A 19,636-nucleotide genomic window follows, 5' to 3' on the forward strand; every position below is an offset into this window, starting at 1 on the left:
GCTACGGGGCCAGGTCATCCCGCCATCTCCGCCTGGGCCTGCCACTTTAGCCCACCTCTGTGGATGCATACGGCAAACATGGCCTACCTAGTCCCATTTCTGTAAAGATACGAAGGAAAATCTTTTCGCACTACATCTGTAGGTATGTAAATCGTATCCTTATTTAATATAATAAAAATGTAAGGTTTCGTTTTTTATTAAAACTTTTAGAGCTTCACTGCTAGGCTAGGTCAGAAAATTTTGCCAATTATTAAACAAACACCCTGGATTTGATCTACAAAACGTTTCTTCACGAACTTACCCACGCGTACCGGCGCGGCATAATTAAAGTGCTTTACCTGGAATAGACATATCATGAAATTAGAAGAAATACAAAGTAAGTAATTCATACCTAGTTCAGTCGCCGCGCCGTCATTCAGTAAGTTCAATGCATGCAAATTAAGGAGCTGAGGGCTCACAAACATGATAGCAAATAAGCTAGATTGTCCGCTGTTATGGGCAATGAGTCAGAGGACGAAGTCACTTTTAATTATTAATTATTACTTGTTCAATTATGTTACTAGTTTTGTTACTTGTTTGTGTGTATCTAAATAATAATAGATTAAGAGTTTTGTTTGTAAAATTCTATAATAAATGACTGAAATAAACAGTTTATTTATTTCTTACTAACATAGATAATAGGCGACTTAACTAACACATTTCTTGGCCTATTTGATGTCTAAATTGAAAAAATAAATTAAATTTAAAAAATTTCACCAAAGTGACATTGACAGTTGACACTGACAATTCTGTGCCTGTTTCTGGGTGGATAAGTAAAAAAAAAACCGGCCAAGAGCGTGTCGGGCCACGCTCAGTGTAGGTTTCCGTAGTTTTTCGTATTTTTCTCAAAAACTACTGAACTTATCAAATTCAAAACAATTTTCCTAGAAAGTGTTTATAAAGTTCTACTTTTGTGATTTTTTTCATATTTTTTAAACATATGGTTCAAAAGTTAGAGGGGGGGGGACGCACTTTTTTTTCCTTTAGGAGCGATTATTTCCGAAAATATTGGGTTGGTAAGAAAGTAATGAGCGATCGATTGAATTCCACATAAGATTTTTGAGAGAGTTCTAGAATCTTCTATGGTCGAAAGTATATTATAAAGGGCGAGTCGCACAGGTTCTCGTCAGTCATTCACTAGCTGTCGCCGAGCTAATATAAGGAAGAAAATGGACGAATTAAAAGTGCATGTAAGGCATTGCTTACTATATGAATTTCAGTCTGGCCATTCAGCCGCCGAAGCAGTGCGTAATATATGTCAGCGTGTTGCTCCTGAAGTTGTGTCTGAGGCCACGGCGAAACGTGGTTCCAGCGGTTTCGTAGTGGCGACTTTTCATTATCAGATCAACCTAAGTCTGGTCGACCGGTGAAGATTGATGTAGCCAAATTAAAAACCTTAATTGAAGGAGATCCGAGGCTAACGAGTCGTACTCTTGCTACCGAGTTAGGCTGCTCTCATGTCACCATAGAAACACATTTACACGAGTTGGGAAAAAACTACAAATACAGTGTTTGGATACCGCACGAACTTGATAGAGATCAACTAAACCGCCGTGCCGATATCTGCATACAACTTCTGTCTTTTCGCCGCACATTCAACTGGTTGGACCATCTTATCACTGGAGATGAAAAATGGGTCTTATATATAAATCACACACGCAAACGTCAGTGGCTAGCTCCAAACGAAAAAGGAATAGAGGCACCAAAAACAGAGCCTCACTCGAAAAAAGTTATGCTGTCCGTTTGGTGGGATATTCATGGTATTATTCACTGGGAACTCCTACCAAGTGGAATGACTGTTACCGCATCAGTATACTGTAATCAGCTTGAAAATTTAAACCAAAAAATCTGTCAGAATCGTCCACAGCATGCTAAAGTTTTTTTCTTATACGACAATGCTCGCCCACACATTGCAAAAGTGACTCGGCTAAAGCTATTGGAGCTAGGTTGGAAAGTGATACCTCATCCACCGTACTCTCCAGACTTGGCACCTACGGATTACGCATTGTTCAGATCGCTAAGCAATGCCTTGAATGAAAAAAAGTTCGATGATCAAGCCCATCTACGACAGTACATAGCTGAGTTTTTTGAATCTGAACCTAAGAACTTCTTCGCCGATGCTATTCATTCTTTACCAGAATGATGGAGACAAGTAGTAGACAACGAAGGCCGTTATATTTTTGATAAATGATTAAAATAATAAATTAAATAAAAATTACAATATTGGTTATGATTCGCTCATTACTTTCTTACCAACCCAATATTAATATTATCAAAAAACGATCTTAGTAAACCCTTATTCATTTTTTAATACCTATCCAACAATATATCATACGTTGGGGTTGGAATGAAAAAAAAATCAGCCCCCACTTTACATGTAGGAGGGGTACCCTAATAAAACATTTTTTCCATTTTTTATTTTTGCACTTTGTTGGCGTGATTGATATACATATTGGTACAAATTTTCAGCTTTCTAGTGCTTACGGTTACTGAGATTATCCGCGGACGGACGGACGGACGGACAGACAGACATGGCGAAACTATAAGGGTTCCTAGTTGACTACGGAACCCTAAAAAAGGAAAAAAAAGTAGCACTGTTACTCAGTGTCAATATTTCCTTGTTGAACAGGCAATGAACGGCGAGGTGTCATTGTCGGGCGTGATGGAAAACGGTCATCGTAACCTATAGACGCTTGCAATTCAAGGGGATAGTATAATCTTCTTACATTTAATCTGTGATTTAATTTACACGGGAGCGACCACTTTTTAGGGTTCCGTAGTCAACTAGGAACCCAGTTTCGCCATGTCTGTCTGTCCGTCCGCCCGTCCGTCCGCGGATAATCTCAGTAACCGTTAGCACTAGAAAACTGAAATTTGGTACCAATATGTATATCGATGACGCCGACAAAGAGGTAAAATAAAAAGTGGAAAAAAATGTTTTGTTAGGGTACCCCCCCTACATGTAAAGTGGGGACTGATTCTTTTTTCATTCCAATCCCAGCGTGTGATATATTGTTGGATAGGTATTTAAAAATGCATAAGGGTTTACTAAAATCGTTTTTTGATAATATTAATATTTTCGCTCCTAAAGGAAAAAAAAGTGTGTCCCCCCCCTCTAACTTTTGAACCATATGTTTAAAAAATATGAAAAAAATCACAAAAGTAGAACTTTATAAAGACTTTCTAGGAAAATTGTTCTGAATTTGATAGGTTCAGTAGTTTTTGAGAAAAATACGGAAAACTACGGAACCCTACACTGAGCGTGGCCCGACACGCTCTTGGCCGGTTTTTGTTCGTTTCTATCGCTGATAGGTCATCGCTTACTAGCTTTTGGTGGGACCAGTGCCTCATAATACGTTTTAGTTTTTCAGCGATCCTTTAAAAGACTAACGCTGTGAATTGTATGCCAATGAAAATGAAGGTCGATTTTGTCAGGAATGGACAAAGGGGTCGTTTGATCACTGATGCGTGAAAATGCTTTGTCGAATTGTTTATGTGTTTGTTAACGTGTCGCTATTTGTTGTTTTTGCTGTAATTGTTGATTAGGTTTTCAAATGTGGACGTTATAATTATATAAATGATAAAAAGTTCGCTAATGGAATATTATTTATTAATTTGTTAGCCTGTTGTGTCGCACTACTTGACAAAGGCCTCCCTCTCTTTCTTCCACGAGTCAAGGATAAGACATCAAGATCGTGCCGCCATCTCCTTCGCGGTCTGCCGTCACACTAAAGTCAGCCCACGATAAGTTTGCAACGATTTTGCTAGCCCTGCCTCTGTAATGGTTAAGTAAACGTCATCATTTCATCGAAGTTTGACGTTTTGAATAACAGTTGCACCGGCGAGGCTGTCAAAATTGTTGCAAACTTATCGTGGGTTGACTTTATAAGATTGGTGTGCTTCGGTACTTTTCTTGGCCCACATCAGGTCGTTTGGCATGCGGTAATAGATGTGTAATTATTGGGATACCCCCATTTGCCAGAATTTCATTTGCCATAATTTTATTTGCCATCCTATTCCACAATCATAATATTGTTTCTCATAACATCTTATGCCATAATCATTGTTTACTATATTAATCTAGTGCCAGAAACTTTGTTTCCCATAAAGTCAGTTTCCATAATGTCATTTGTCAGAATCATCGAAATCCGTAATTACCACATTCCATACCATCATTTGTCATACAAATTAGCGTCCAGAAAAGTCAATTTCCATAATGTGCTTTGGCAGAATCGAAAACTACTATAATAGGTACTAGAAGAACTAGAGAATGAAACTGCTATCAGAAAGTAGGTTAGGTTAGGTTAGAACTGTGACCCCCTGGAAAATGAAACTGCTATCAGAAAGTAGGTTAGGTTAGGTTAGAACTGTGAACCTCTGGAAAAGGAAACTGCTTGAAAAGTAGGTTAGGTTAGGTTAGAACTGTGACCCCCCGGAAAATGAAAATACTATCAGATAGTAGGTTAGGTTAGGTTAGAACTGCGACCCCCTGGAAAATGAAACTGCTATCAGAAAGTAGGTTAGGTTAGAACTGTGACCCCCTGGAGAATGAAACTGCTGGAAAAGTAGGTTAGGTTAGGTTAGAACTGTGACCCCTGGAAAATGAAACTGCTATCAGAAAGTAGGTTAGGTTAGGTAATAATATGGGCAACAATTAATATGGCAATAATTGCTTATGGCGTTTGAATATTCTATGAAACCATATTATTGCACTTAATAATATGGCTAACAAATAGTATGGCATTGTATGATTATGGAAGGTAATATTCGGATAAACAACGAGTATGTCATATGATTTTTATGGTAAACAAATCGTAATTATTGCCATAATCCTCCTTGCGTTATCCCGGAATTTTGCCACGGCTCATGGGAGCCTGGGGTCCGCTTTGACAACTAATCCCAAGATTTGGCGTAGGCACTAGTTTTTACGAAAACGACTGCCATCTGACCTTCCAACCCAAAGGGTAAACTGACCTTATTGGAATTAGTCCGGTATCCTCACGATGTTTTCCTTCACTGAAAAGCGACTGGCCAATATCAAATGACATTTCGCACATAAATTCCGAAAAACTCATTGGTGCGAGACGGGGTTCGAACCCGCGACCTCCGGAACGAAAGTTGCACGTGCTTACCGCTAGGCTACCAGCGCTTATTGAATATAGACGTGTAGGTAATTAATGTGTAATGGAATAATTATTGTGTAAATTTATAAGATAAAATCATTGTAAACTTGGAACTGTCATTATCCCAATGTCTGTGAGACTTATTTTCTATTCAGATTGCTTGCGATTTTTTAAATAATTTTACTAATATGTCAGCACACCTACTCGCTACGTGTAAGCTGGCGCTGCCTTCATTTTTGTCGGATTTTCCATATTAAATTGCATGGTGTAAAATTCGACCTACCCACTTATAGCAATAATGTTGAACATGCCAAAATGATGACGTATATTTATGTAATAAAAACAGCGCCACTCGCACGCCAAGCTCACGATGCCAATATAAGGTATGTCACGCACAGGTATTCTGCCATTTTATAATTTGACGTCAAATAAACTTTTTTCTACTAACTAAACTGTTATTCGTCATTTACAGGGTCGTGCATAGATCTTTAATGTAGGGGTACACATTGCTGGGCTCTATCACCATGGTAACGCATTGTTATAACGTTACTGCGCGCGTGCGCGGGAAGCCGGTGGGGTATGGTTTTGCTCAGCTAGCTCGAGCGCTGGTAGTACAAACTGCAAACCTTCGCGTCAAAAAATACAGGAAACAGTGTGATTTCACGAAAGTTATTCTAGAAAACTATTAAAAACTACATGCATGGTCGTAGCAATATTATTGTATGCAACGGTGTTTAACTGAGTCAAAAAATACTCGTGGCGTCTTTATTAACAATTTTCGGCTTCGCCTCAAATTGTTACCCACGCCACGCCACGAATATTTTTTGACCTCCTTTAAACGCCGGTTGCATAAAATACTATTAAAGATAGAATATTAGTAAGCACTGAACGTCTTTTTCGTTATTCAAACTTTGGGCTTCAATGACTTTATCAAATCTGTTTTATTCAACACACGAAGGTAGGTGTATATAATCCGTGCCGTATCATCAAACGCTCATATTTCGCAAGTTTTCGCCACATCAGTTAGTTTCAGTAAAGAACCCATTTTTAGTGAAAACGTGGGCCTGCCTAATGATTAGGTTACCTGAGCGTCTACATAGAGTTTTAATGCTTTAGAAAATCTTACTCAATAGCATGGAAAATTACATTTATTTTATGGAAAAAGTGAACAGGGTGGCTAGCCGAATGGCACAATCGCTCACGAAACGCTCACGAAACGAAGCGCTAGTAGATATCTATCTCTATCGCGCTTGCGTATTGGCGCGACAGAGCCAGCGGCGTATCGCTTTCGTTTGGCGTCGGAGAAATGCCATTCGGCTACGGGGCCAGATACTTAATTGATCTTAACTTATAAACTGAAATAGATACCATACACTAAAGAAAAAGCGATCAAGCCCACTGGTGGCGAAGCCGGGAATCGAACCCGGGTCTCCAGCTAACGCGGCTGACGTGATAAACCGCTACACCACCTCGACCGCCGAGGTACCCGTCGAAATTTCTCTATGTATGTTATTCTGAACTTTTGATTTTAAGAACAAATCAAAAAATATTTAATAAAATAATTTGATTTGTTCCCTAAATTGATCTTAACTTAACAATTTCCTTAAACTCATTTAAGTATTTATTTATTTGAACTTTATTTTATATAAGTCAACCATTGGATCAAACAGAAACTTTAGTTGAGCATTTCTTTTTTTTTTGCCTTTTTTTTATTTTGATTTTTTTAGGGAATTTTAGGTCAATTGTACTCAGAATCACGAGTAGGTACTTTCAAGCTCATTGGGAGACAAAAAGTGTCCCAGAATTTCCATACATTTTTGTTACTTTCCTCTTTTGTTACCCCACACAACATGTACGGAAAATGGTAACAAAATAAGAAAAAATCGTATAGGACAATTTTTTAACTACTATTTAAGATTGAAAAAGCTAGTGATTCTGAGTAGAAACACCATTTTTTTTTCAATAACATCACATTTCATAAAAGTGGCGAAAAAAAAAAAAGAAATGCTCAGTTAACAATAACTCATTGTACTGAATGTAATCCGAGGCGGAGCCAAGCTCAACAAACATGACATGTGATAAGAGGCTTTCTAATTTAATGGCCAGTTTGTATGTGTACACTATTTTTTTTTAAACCACGTCGGTGGCAAACAGGTCTACGGCCCGCCTGATGGAAAGCGGTCACCGCAACCTATGGACGCCCGCAACTCAGGGTGCGCGTTGCCGACCCATTAGAAACTTGTACACTCCTTTTTTGAAGGAGTACACAAGTGTACACTATTTGATGGAGCCTGGAAGCGGTATCTTCGTTTAGCGCAGTGGCCTAAAATTTGACGCTTTCCCACCATAGGATAGAAAAATATTGTTCAGTGTACCCAATGTGCTCTCGATTAAGGGAATGGTTTAATTCCACAGCGGTAAAAGCCCTCGCAGACAGATGTAACTTCGCCAGTAACAGTTTTAAAAAAATCCTCTTCAAATCCGGATATTCCGGAGCGTAAATTAACAAATCCGGACGGTCCAATCAGGACCGGATTATAGCATTGAAATGGGAAAAGAATTCGAAGCCGGGGGGCCGATTTTTGAGTCTCACGGCGTTCGAATTCAGAAAATTGTCACTGAAAATAATAGGCAATTCACCGTTTTCAACCGGTATTTTAGTGACAGTGAGACTCAAAAATCGGCCCCCAGGTACAGGAATTATTCCAAGCGGCTGTAGTGTTGTGGTTAAAATTGAACTTTTATTGATTATTCCTTTCTGCCAATATTTAATTTCCCTAAACGTTGTGACCACGTTAATTCTGCAGCCGGCATCGGATCCGCGTTGACTGGAATCAATTGCCTTTATTCATGACAACTGATGCAATATAATTTAATAAGCGACTGGAGGGGCAGGGCAATTTTTTTTCTAGAGGTGTTTTATTATGAAGTGGTTGTTAATGATTTATGTAAATAAGAGATTGTAGTAAAATTCGGTTCTCCATAAAAGTCTGTGATTTAAAAAATAAAATTTTGAAAAACCCCCGACCGCGACATAGTAGACCGATTTTCATGAAACATGGCTGAAAACAAGTCCGACTAACTCAGATTTCAGACAAAAAAAAACTAAATCGGTTCATCCGTTCGGGAGCTACGATGCTACAGACAAACTCACACACAGAAAGACAGACAGACAGACAGACAGACACGTCAAACTTATAACACCCCGTTGTTTTCGCTTCGGGGGTTAAAAACTACTTACAATATTTATTTATTTCATCGTATGTCATTGTATCGGTCAACAAAATCTTGGCACTAAAACTTAGATTTTTTTTTTTATACTACGTCGGCGGCAAACAAGCATACGGCCCGCCTGATGTAAAGCGGTCACCGTAACCTATGGACGCCTGCAACTCAAACAGTGTCACAAGCGCGTTGCCACCCTATCAGAAACTTGTACACTCCCTTTTGCTGTGTTAAGTACACAGCAAAAAGGAATGTACAAGTTCTAAGGAGGGTTCGGGTTGCCGACGACTCAAAGGACAATAGACGGAACAAGTTAGTTCCGTAAGTCCTCCCGTCATTAGCACACCGCACCCTCGTTGAGCTCTGGCAGCCTTACTCACCGGCAGGAACACAACACTATGAGTAGGGTCTAGTGCTATTTGGCTGCGGTCTTCTGTAAGGCGGAGGTACTACCCCAGTTGGGCTCTGCTCTAGATTCGAGCGAAACGATATCCGCTGTGCTGTGCCCTACCACACAAAGCGGAATATCATTCGTTATGCCCTACCTCCTTCTAAGAATTAGATAAACCTTCACCCATACATTTACATTTGTAAGTAAGTTCAATAAAATTATGGCTTGTTAATGATTCCACCAACTGCACATTCCACAATTTAGAGGCGCCGTTTTATGAAGACAATTGGCCTGTGAGCCCTACATTTTTCCAATTCGTTGCCACTTTTTAACCTTGTTTTAAGTTTGCGTGTCTGTCTATCTCTCTGTCTGTCTGTTTATCTGTCTGTCTGTCTGTCTGTCTGTCCGTCTGTGTGTGTGTGTCTGTGTGAGGCATCGTATCGTAACTCCCGAACGGAAGAACCGATTTAGATTTAGTTTTTTTTTATTCGAAAGCTGAGTTAGTCGGGAGTGTTCTTAGGCATGTTTCATGAAAATCGGTCCACAATGTAGGGGATTTTATTCTAAATTTTAATTTTGTTGTTAGGTTATTAGTGCCAAGCAAAGACGTATGTCACTCCGTATAGACCGATAAAGTCTAAGAAAAAAACGTACCTCACAACCATAGAATGAAAAACTCTTAGTTTCACATGTTTCGTATGATATATATGTATATATATATATGTGTGTGTGTGTGTGTGTATAGTTATATGTATGTATATGTATTTGTAGATTATATGTGTACTTATGTTTATAGTTTATTTAGTATGCTTTCTTTTATTTCCTTTTACTGTTGAAATTGTAGCACCGCTCACAGTCTCTCTGCTTAGCCTCGAGGTTGACTGGTAGAGAATGCCTTAAAGCATTAAGTCCGCCTTTTTGTACAGTAAGATTTTTCTTTTGTGCAATAAAGATTAAATAAATAAATAGACAAAACGGTGACCTAGATGTCGCTACACCTTTGGGGGTCGCTCGGCTAGATGGCGCTAATATTAATATTTGTCATTTTAACACATAGGAAGTTAAGAATATGGGCCAAATTGTCAAAATTGAGATTTAAAAGTTTTAAGCCTGTGTCGAGAGATGGCAGTCTATGATTACACGTTTTACTTTGACTCTCTCTAAAACTCGATACTCTTTGGTGCCAAAATTTGTTTGACCGTCTACATCATAGTTTCATTGCAGTCACACAATATTATAAAATACTTAGGAAGAAAATTCAGTTTATGTAAAAAACCGGCCAAGAGCGTGTCGGGTCACGCTCAGTGTAGGGTTCCGTAGTTTTCCGTATTTTTCTCAAAAACTACTGAACCTATCAAGTTCTAAACAATTTTCCTAGAAAGTCTTTATAAAGTTCTACTTTTGTGTTTTTTTTTCATATTTTTTAAACATATGGTTCAAAAGTTAGAGGGGGGGGACGCACTTTTTTTTCCTTTGTGAGCGATTATTTCCAAAAATATTAATATTATCAAAAAACGATCTTAGTAAACCCTTATTCATTTTTAAATACCTATCCAACAATATATCACATGTTGGGGTTGGAATGAAAAAAAAAAATCAGCCCCCACTTTACATGTAGGGGGGGGGGTACCCTAATAAAACATTTTTTCCATTTTTTATTTTTGCACTTTGTTGGCGTGATTAATATACAATTATACATATTGTTACCAAATTTCAGCTTTCCAGTGCTAACGGTTACTGAGATTATCCGCGGACGGACGGACGGACAGACAGACATGGCGAAACTATAAGGGTTCCTAGTTGACTACGGAACCCTAAAAAGGTCAAATTCATCTGAGCTGCCAATTCATTTGTTTGGGCCCCAACGGTCCGAAATGTAAACACTTTGAGTATGGCTGATTTATTTAATCATGGATAAGGAAATTATCCGGATTTTTAAATGATTTTTGATAATTTGAAAACCCCGCAGCACAGTGCAATTAGCATCCAAATCTTTTCATCCTCGACATTTGACCCTTATAAAGTGTAAGGGCCCCTCAGCGAAGGGCAAATGTCAGACCTTCACTGTTCCTTATTGCCCCTACGGGGAAAATTAGGCCAAACAAAGAGGGAACTCTTCTCTGCTATTGTACGTGTCTTAAAAATAGATGGCGTTGGCGTTGTGTAGCAAAAGGTGCAACACTGTCGCTTAAGTATAAGAACATCTTAACAGGTAATTTGTATACAGTTGAGAGCTAATTTTGGTCATTTTTACTTGAGAATTTCAGAGTACTAACAGATTGAAAACTCAGCAGTTTCGTGCAAGCTGCCTACTCCCTTTGGTAGTACAGTCGTGGATTTATCTATACTTCCTATTAAAGTTCAAATAGGTAGACTTCTGGACTACATAGAATATACCTTCATACCTAGTGAAACTTTTGCGTGAAATACTGAAATTCCCTCACAACGTGAGTTCGCTCGATCGAAACCGCAACACGTAGGTAATAAACTGAATGCCGAACATTATTTCAGCATGTTTATTCGCTATTAATGCTACAACCAATTGGAGATTAGTAGAATGCATGCAACAAAGTTTTTATTGTTGTTTTGTTAGGGTAATCGTTTTTAGGGTTCCGTTGTCAAATAGGATCATTATATTCTTCAAAAAATTCGTCTCTGGATTTGCTTTCTGATTGTTGTAATCCATACTAATATTATAAATGTTTGTTTGTCCGTCTTTTACGGCAAAACGGAGCGACGAATTGACGTGATTTTTTTAACTGGAGATAGTTAAAGGGATGGAGACTTTTTGTCTCTTTCTAACGCGAGCGAAGCCGCGGGCAAAAGCTAGTATAATATAAAGCTGATAGAGTCAGTTCAAGAGGTCAGCAATGATTTTTATAGCTCCGCCACTGTAAGGGTTGAAGACACGTCATTATTTCACCGAAGTTTGAAGAGGCTGTAAAACTAAAAACGTTGCCTCATCTTTGACTATAAAATATGAACTAAAAAGTCTAAAAGCTTTCTTTCTTGGGATAGGGAACTTCCCTATACGATATGGGCATAAGTCGGTTTACGCTTCAAAAAATAAAGACATTCATCGGAAAAAATTACAGTGAATGTGATTTGGTGCTCTTTGCTTTTAATTCTACAAAACGTACAGTGAACTGCAATAATGCACAAAATAGTTCACTCTAGAATTGACTCTGCACCACTATCATCATCCATTACTTTTAATACACCTAGATTTAGAGGTCGCAACACTAAACTTTTCGCTCTTAGAGTATATAAAAACAGTACTTCTTTCTATAATCCTATTACTAGAATGTGCCGCCAATATAATGAGTTAGCTTCTAATCATATTCATTTTGACATTTTTGACCCCAACATCGCTAGATTTAAGAGGCGCTTGGCTGGCGTCCTCTTCACCTCCTCCTCATATTCCTCATATTCATCTTCTTCTGTCACTGACTGCTAAATTTTCCTGCTAAATTTTGCTTCTACCGTTTAAATATGTTTAAGTTTGTCTCACTCTTATAGTTTAAATGCGTATACCCTTAGCTTAAGTTAATTACTCCCTTATATGGTATTAGCTAAATTGTTACCAATAGTTCTCTGATGTTTGCTATTGTAGTTTTACTTACTAGATAGTGTTAAAATATGTATTATTTCTGCTGAATTGTAAAACATGCTGAGTACACTTGTTTTGGATCTCGTGCTAGTTTTAATCCACTTAGCATAAGATTTAATTGTTATCAAGATTTGGTACGAATTCTGTTTGGTGTACCTAATAAAGTGAAATAAAATAAAATAAATAATGCATGGCGAACTTATCAATGAAAATTCCAACATGCAATTTCGCAGCTCAATGTAGTACTAGTATAAATCATCATTATCTTGCCCCCTTCCCATTATTTGGGGTCGGCGCAGCAGATTTTCCTCCTCCATTCCTCTATATCAGCCGTCATTTCCATACTAACACCTTTCACTCTCATATCATTATTCACATATTCCATCCATTTTTTCTTAGGCCTTCCACTACCGTTGTCGCCATCCACCTTCATATTTACCACTCGTTTTATAACATTGCTTTCATCCCTCCGCATTACATGTATACTCATTCCGAATCCTATCCCGTCTTGTCACACCACACATCCAGCGCATTCTCATTTCATTCACATGCAGACTTCTCTCATCTCTCAACAATATAACGGAATAAATCAGTTTCGAGGCGCTGGATTTCCTGTGATTCATGTCCAGATGATTTGAGAACCATGGCCGCTCCTTTATTTTTGACAGCGACTTAAAAACACTGAAGTAAGTAATAATTTTCCTTCGCCCATCGCCTGCAGGAAAACACAATTTTGTAAAATAAAGCTTTGAGCGACTCAGCGTTGACTTTAAACTTATTAAAACTAACTTGTAGCAGGCTGACATTAATTTGGAACTAAAAAAAAATATTGAATTAGTAAAGTTTCAGAAGTTCGTGTAAAAATCTAGTTTAAAGGTTTTATTTTGTACTTCGTCTGTCCGGTAGATCTTCTGCCATTTTTAACCCCCGACGCAAAAACAACGGGGTGTTATAAGTTTGACGTGTCTGTCTGTTTGTCTGTCTGTCTGTCTGTTTGTCTGTTTGTCTGTTTGTCTGTTTGTCTGTTTGTCTCTGTGTGTGTGTGTGTGTGTGTGTCTGTCTGTGGCATCGTAGCTCCCGACCGGATAAACCGATTTAGATTTAGTTTTTTCGTTGTTTCAAAGCTGTGTTAGTCGGAAGTGTTCTTAGCCATGTTTCATGAAAATCGGTCTACTATGTCGCGGTCGGGGGGTTTTTAAAAATTTTAATTTTGTGGTTGGGTTATTCCGTACCTACTTGTATCGTAAGGAATTATTTTCGTTTTTCGCGACATGCCCTCAGATTCGCTTAATATTCATATTGGGAACCTCAAACCAAATCATTTACATTCAACACGTTAAACGAATTTAAAATGTCGACAGAAACCTCACCGAAACAAGAACTTAACATTATCTACAGAATCATTTATAATTTACAAAACATCTTAAAACGAGCACAACTCAATTACAAATCTAAACCTTATCTGTATAAATACAAAGGTCCTATTACTTTGAAGGATTTATGGAAAATACGTCTTGTATAGCTACATTGCAACTTACAGGCTGAAGATAATTTCTAATTATTTACGAAACCTCCTAAAACAGCTACAATAGACATACAAATCTTAACTTTACAACTTAGACTTTAGGTAGATTTTACATGTTACCACATTATGAAAGATACGACAATGCTTTAGTTTTATTTGCCTCTCTGTTTAGGAAAATGGGTAATAAATTATTAACTGAGAAATAATCTCGAGAACAGCTTAGAAATGGAGATGTATACTATATAAAGGATTCAATTGTTAATGAAGAAATGAAGATGGTAATGGATTTCGTCACACCAACTGGTAAAAGCGCTCTTTATTGTTTAAAAACTGGACCTATAGCCAAACGAAGCTCTGTATTATTTTGTTTTTTTTTTCTACTCCCGAATTGTTATTCGCCATTTACAGGGTCGTGCAAAGATCTTTAAAACCCTACATACTAGTAAAAGTCTATTCCAAAAAAGCCAGCCCCGCCGGCTTCCCGCGCATGCGCGCAGTAACGAAAAAATTGAAAACGCATTGTTAGGCTCTGTAACCATGGCAACGCATACTGCGCGTGTGCGCGGAAGCCAGCGGGGGATGGCTTTGGGCAGCTGCGCTGGCAGTGCAAACCTTTGCGTCAAAATACAGGAAACAGTGTGATTTCACGAAAGTTACTCTAGAAAACTATTAACTAAAAACTAAGTGCATGGTCGTAGAAATAGTTATTTGTTATACAAGGGGCCAAAGTAGTATTTTAACGCCGAGTGTGGAATTGAAAAACGAGCAAGTGAAAGGATACTATAGTTGAACCACGAGCGAAGCGAGTGGTTCGAGAATTGAATCCTGAACTTGAGAGTTTTTTAACACACGAGAAGTAAAATACATTTGCACCCGAGTGTAACACAAAACTTTTCCCCTCACTATAGCGAGGAAACTACAACGCAAAAAATGCGTTTATCACTGCTTCCACTAGTTCCAGAGGTGGTAAATCATCTTTATTACTAGATTCACCTACTTTTATCAATTTTAAAGCAGTTAATTTGACTTTATTCAAGGTCAAATTACTTTACCCACTAGTGGATAAAATGCGTTTTTACCCGCTGATATTAAAGGACAAAACACGTGTTTCCGAGCTAGTGAGGGGAAAAAGTATTGTATGCAACGGTGTTTAACTGAGTCATAAAATACTCGTGGCATCTTTACGAACCACTGCATGGTCTGTTTTGGTTTTGACCTCCTTTAAAATACTATATCCGTTATAATGAGGAACAGTTGCATTTTATATACATTTGCAATTTGAGGAAAGTAATTTGAAACTGAAACCTACCTATTCACCTTCAAATCAAGAGTGAAAAGGCATCTTCTGGGCGAGCTCACTCCATCGTAGACCACGTCTCTGCCTTTGGCTAGTCTGTGGCCAAGCCCATTTATAATTTAAAAAACCGCGGAGAGGAAGAGCAGACTACTGAACATATCTTCCAACGCTGCCCACTCCACTCATATCCCGGGCCTGCTGAAGATCTGTTCATCGTGACACTGGACCTGGTTGCCTGGCTTAGCAACCTCAAGGCTACACTCTGATTGCTTTTATAATTTGCCATACGATTAAATAAATAATTTAAAAAAAAGTAAATTTTGAGTTGTTTCGTTATGACGACCGGTCTGGTCTAGTCGGTAGTGACCCTGCTTGCTATGCCGCGGTTTTGGGTTCGAATCCCGGTAAGGGCATTTTTATTTGTGTGATGAACACAGATAATTTGTTCCTGAGAATCCTGTTATGGATGTTTTCTATGTAAGTAGTAAGTACCTAAGTATGTATTTATTTATTTAAGCATGTATGGATATCGTTGCCTAGCACCTAGTACCTAGGTACTAGTTTAAGTTGATCTCTGTAAGGTGTCCCCACAATATTTATGTTGTCACAACATTGAGAGATAAAAAATGAGAAAATGGAACTTCCAAAATTACAAGTAATATAACGATTATCTATAACGATATTCCCAAGAAAATTCAAAATCTTTACTTATACTACGAGTGATGTGTTTATTTTTGCCAAACATGAAACAAACAACCAAGGGTTTGCCAAGAACATTGCCCAAGTTTTGTAAAAAGTTTAGTAAGAACCACGAAACAGTTCGTGAAATATTTCACTATTATTTTCATTGGCTGCGGTAACTTGTTGGTGCTGTTTTGGTGAAAATATAATATTTGAGTTTCTATAGTAAAAGGTTCTAGTATATTTCTTCTATTAGTAAATAAGATCGAGATTGGTCAAATTCTTTAGAATTACCTATTGAAGCGTTTTTTAAGCGTTTTTTTGCTAAAACGACATTTTTTTTGTAGTACAAATCATAAATTTCATTCAATTTTGCATTTTAAACAAATTATTAAAAGTGTTAAACACTTACAACTTTTTTTTTTGGTTAAAGTGTTTTCTGACGTAAACATAGAAAAAAAATCCGTTACTCGGGAACATTACAAATATCTGTGCTCTTTACACAAAAAAATGCCCTTACCGGGATTCAAACCCGGGAGGACGGCTTCGCAGCCAGGGCTACTAGTTACTACCAACTACCAACCATGGCTAGACCGGTCGTCACACATTTGATGCACTTTTTTAGGGTTCCGTGGTCAACTAGGAACCCTTATAGTTTCACCATGTCCGTCTGTCCGTCCGTCCGTCCGTCCGTCCGTCCGCGGATAATCTCAGTAACCGTTAGCAGTAGAAAGCTGAAATTTGGTACCAATATGTATATCAATCACGCCAACAAAGTGCAAAAAAAAAAATAGAAAAAAATGTTTTATTAGGGTACCCCCCCCTACATGTAAAGTAAAGTGGGGGCTGATATTGTTGGATAGGTATTTAAAAATGAATAAGGGTTTACTCAGATCGTTTTTTGATAATATTAATATTTTAGGAAAAAATCGTTCCTAAAGGAAAAAAAAAGTGCGTCCCCCCCTCCCTCTAACGTTTGAACCATATGTTTAAAAAATATGAAAAAAATCACAAAAGTAGAACTTTATAAAGACTTTCTAGGAAAATTGTTTTGAACTTGATAGGTTCAGTAGTTTATGAGAAAAATACAGAAAACTACGGAACCCTACACTGAGCGTGGCCCGACACGCTCTTGGCCGGTTTTTTAATAGATAGTGTTTCTAACCCCCGACGCAAAAACGACGGGTGTGTGTGTCTGTCTGTTTGTCTGTCTGTCTCTGTGTGTGTCTGTCTGTGGCATCGTAGCTTCCGAACGGATGAACCGATTTAGATTTAGTTTTTTTTTGTCCGAAAGCTGAGTTAGTCGGGAGTGTTTTTAGCCATGTTTCATGAAAATCGGACTACTATGTCGTGGTCGGGGGTTTTTTCAAAATTTTAATATATATAAATAATAGCCGTTTACTATGCGACGTACGGAATACTCATTTGGGGAAACTCAACGGATGCCAATCGAGTATTCATTATGCAAAAACAGTCGTAGCGGGTTCGAGCGAGTTCCTTATTAAAGAGACTATGTTTAAAAAGCAACTGGCATCTGACTTTGCCTCCGCAAAGGGAAATTAGATGTAATTAGCGTTATTTTGGTTTCTTCGCGGCATTTAATTAACGTCTACTGAGTCATACTTTGTAAATATCAGACGATATTAAAATTATAATACTTGAGCCTGTACTGTAAGCATACAAGGGTACGTAGCAGAATAGCACAAACGCTCTCGAAACGCTTACCAAACGAAACGCTCGTATAAATCTATCTTTATCGTTCGTGCGTATTGGTGCGACAGAGCCAGACTACCTTTCGTGGCGTTTCGTTTTCGTTCCGCCTCGCAGAAATGCCATTCGGCTACGGCACCAAACGACTTTTTAATGTAAACTGTATATGTTACTGTCAAAGTCCGAAGCACGCTTGATAATAAGCGGCACAAGTCTTTTACAAAACTTTTCCAAAACTTCTGCCTGATAAAACATTTACCGACCGCCGAGGTAAGACCTAGGTTTTACCAAATCAATGTCGGTAATACCAAATCAATGGCGGTAAAAGCCTAAAAAAAAAACAATAAATATTTATCACTTCGGGCTTTTACTAATCGATAACACCTAGGATTTACCGGTAAAACTACGTCAGGCTTACACAGTAATAACATAAATCTTAGCTTTTGCCCGCGACTTCATCCGATGGGAATCAGTGATTTAGATAACGCATGATAAAACATAATGGCAACAATAATAGATTTGAGCTATTGCTTACAACAAGACTCATTAATAGGCGCTCCAGCCAATAACTCACTTTCGCCGTGAAAGTGATATAGTTCTCCTTTCTTAATGGATCTATTTCCAATTTAACCTCTGTGCCAATTTAAACTAAATCGGTTCAGCAGTTTAAGTGAGAAGAGACGAGAGGAAGACAGGAAGACACACTTACGCATTTAACATTGATACCTTTAGAGAGTATGGATTAGTATAAGACTTATTGAACTCATTTATTTTCCCACTTTAAGAACAAAGTAAGACAACTTACGGTATATTGAAACATTGGCTTGGGCCTAACTATTTTGTATTCGATAATATATACGTTTTGCTTCTATTTTGTATTCGATAATATATACGTTTTGCTTCTACTTTCTTGATTTCAACGACCTGCGCGGCGAGATCCAAATAAATGTCACTTTTATTCCTCCAAAATATAAGTCGACAAAATGCACTGATTAACAAATATGCATCGTTGAAAAGTGAATCCTTGACACCCAGTCACAACAAAATGTTTTAATAAAATGTGGAGACTTGAGAGCTTTAAAATTTCACGGAACGCATGCATGACACTGTCGCTTTGTATTGTGAAAAGAATGTTGAAATTGGTAGTAGTGATGAAAATCATGGCATTTTATATTGGCCCATAATACATAATGTAATAAGTGCCTGTCTTTGTAAGATACCTACATATTGTTATTTAAATCAACCTTATGTGCACATCAGTTAACCTACACTGTCATAATTTATGTCATGGACACGTCAAAACTAGTGGAAATGAACGATTCCCTTTCGTAGGCAATTGTACCCGCATCACTAGAGTAAAGATACAAAACAGAGTTACAAATGTTTACGAGTGTCGGTAAGAGAAATAAACTTTCGTCCACGCTGTCAGTGACAATTAGTAAAGGTAATATAATTAAAGATATATAAACTCACGTCGGTATTACCATACGGGATAAGACAGAGTACATGAAACTGATCAAGTTTTAGGTAGTGCATCAGATCAGACAATACAAAACTGTTTGCAAATAAGTACACAATGACTAATCAAGGTGTTGCTTAAAAGATAGAAATAAATAATTGGATCAGATCGACTAAAAATACAGTCATCAAAAAATAATCAAAGATGCTAATTGACAGGTGTCAATGACGCGAATTATCTTTGGTTGGTACTTACCTATCCTTTTTTTTTCAAAATGCGATCTAATAAAAGGTATCGTTTTTTAAAGGGGATGCAAATTCTAAAAAATCCGCATCGCATCAGTTTAAAAACTAGTACCTATATATAACCTAACCACAAAATTAAAATTTTGAAAAAACCCCCGACCGCGACATAGTAGACCGATTTTCATGAAACATGGCTAAGAACACTCCCGACTAACTCAGCTTTCAGACAAAAAAAAAATCTAAATCGGTTCATCCGTTCGGGAGCTACGATGCCACAGACAGACACACACACAGACAGACAGACAAACAGACAAACAGACAAACAGACAGA

The sequence above is a fragment of the Leguminivora glycinivorella genome, chromosome 17 (genome assembly GCF_023078275.1).
Source record: "Leguminivora glycinivorella isolate SPB_JAAS2020 chromosome 17, LegGlyc_1.1, whole genome shotgun sequence".
In the NCBI taxonomy this organism is placed as follows: domain Eukaryota; kingdom Metazoa; phylum Arthropoda; class Insecta; order Lepidoptera; family Tortricidae; genus Leguminivora; species Leguminivora glycinivorella.